This window comes from Diadema setosum, chromosome 16 (genome assembly GCF_964275005.1).
Source record: "Diadema setosum chromosome 16, eeDiaSeto1, whole genome shotgun sequence".
Classification (NCBI taxonomy): Eukaryota; Metazoa; Echinodermata; class Echinoidea; order Diadematoida; family Diadematidae; genus Diadema; species Diadema setosum.
In genome coordinates, this window is record NC_092700.1 from 16,932,887 (window position 1) to 16,934,722 (window position 1,836).

Genomic DNA, 1,836 nt, shown 5'->3' on the forward strand with positions numbered 1-1,836 from the left:
GAAAGGAGGAGAAGAAGAAAATTGCAGAGGAGGAGGAGGAGGAGGAGGAAGAGGAAAACGAGGATTGAAAGGAGAAGGATGAGTAGGAGCAAGGGGAGGACATGAAGAAGGATGAGGGAGAGGAGGAGGGGATGGCAGTGGAGGACGAATAGGGGGAGGTCTGGAGGGGGAGATGAAAAATAAAAATGAGAAGGAGGAGGAGGAGGAAGAAGATATGAAGAAGAAGAGGAAGATATGAACAAGGAGGAAAGGGAAGAGGAGGAGGATGTGAAGAAGGAGGAAGAGGGAAGATATGAAGACGAATGATGGGGATGAGGAGGAGATGTTGGTGGTGATGGAGGATGAGCAAAAGGAGGAGAAGAGGAAGAAAGGAGAAGTAGGAGGAGGAGATTGAGGAAGATATGAAGAAGGAGGGGGAGAAGGGGATTGAGGAGGAGGAAGAGGAGGAAGAAAATGATGGAGAGGAGAAAGATGCATAGAAGGAAGAGGGGGAGGAGAAGGTAATGGTGGTGGAGGATTAAGAGGAGGTCTGAAGGAGGAAAGGGAGGAGGAGAATGTGGAATAGGAAGAAGATAAAGTAGAAGAAGGAGGAGAAAGAAGAAAAGGAGGAATAGAAAGATGGGGAGAAGAAGTACTCAAAAGAGAAGGAGGAGGAAAAAAATTTAGAAAAGGATGAGGAGATGACTGAGGAGTAGAGAGAGGATCGGACATCCCTGCTCAAAGATCAAAGAAATGCTGCAGCATTCTCATTCTGGAAGAAGCCTCTCTCGACCCCACCTGCCAGTCTCTAGTGGTTCTATTGCTTCCACGGAGAGCTTCGGGAGATGGATAGACTTCATGACGACCAGAAATGTATGATGAATTAAGAGGTCTGAACGTACTGGCAGAAAACTATCCCATAGACTGTCATTAATGTGCAACAGCTTGGGTTTTATCACCTCTATTCCATTTTGTGTTGATGTGATGAAAATGCCAGGAGGAGGATGAAAATAGGAGGAAGATTTACAAGCCCTCACATGCTGGAATTTTAGGGATTTACTGTGCATATGAAAGCAGAGAATAGCTGAAGAGTTTGAACTTTGCCAGATAAGAGGCAGGTAGTCCCCGAAACGAATTGCCAAAATGAGATGCGATGATACTATTTCATCCGTGGATTACCGCGCACATGAAAGAAGGCTGTGTTGAGAGTGGCACGAGTCTGGCAAGACGAGACTACTATGCATTGTGAATGTGTAAAATGTTTCTGTATGAGCAGATACGTGAAGACCTCTTCTGGTCCTATCCTGTACCTGCTCAAATCAATGAATCTAGAAATAGATGAGGAGAAAGTCAAAACTATTGTGGTTAGTGTGTGAATAGAGTCTAAAATATAAAAAAAAAGAATGTTCCAAAAAAATGATGATAGTAATAACAGAATGATCATAATAATGCTAATATTTGTGATGTGCCGAGAGAAACCAAGATTTGGTTGGGAGACAATTTTCGCATGGTTATTATGTTTGGAAGAGAAACTGGAGGACTTGAAATTTGTGGAAGTACCATGGTATATCCAGATATTTCGCCTGTTCAGCTATATGCGTAATGAGAGACTCTAATCACATCAATTGGTCATATCCAAAACAATGGAGCAGCTCTCTCCCCAACAGCAGTCTTCGCAAGAGTGTGTCAAGTTTTTATTTTTATTTTTTTTCATCAAGTGTGATGTGCAGCACACAGTGTCCTGATACTACTACTTAGAGTGGATGCAATAATAATTGCTTTGGTGTATAATTGACTCCAAAGCAAAAAGGAGGAAAGCAATCGCACCTGTGCTGAGAAAGGAAAATTTTCCACAAG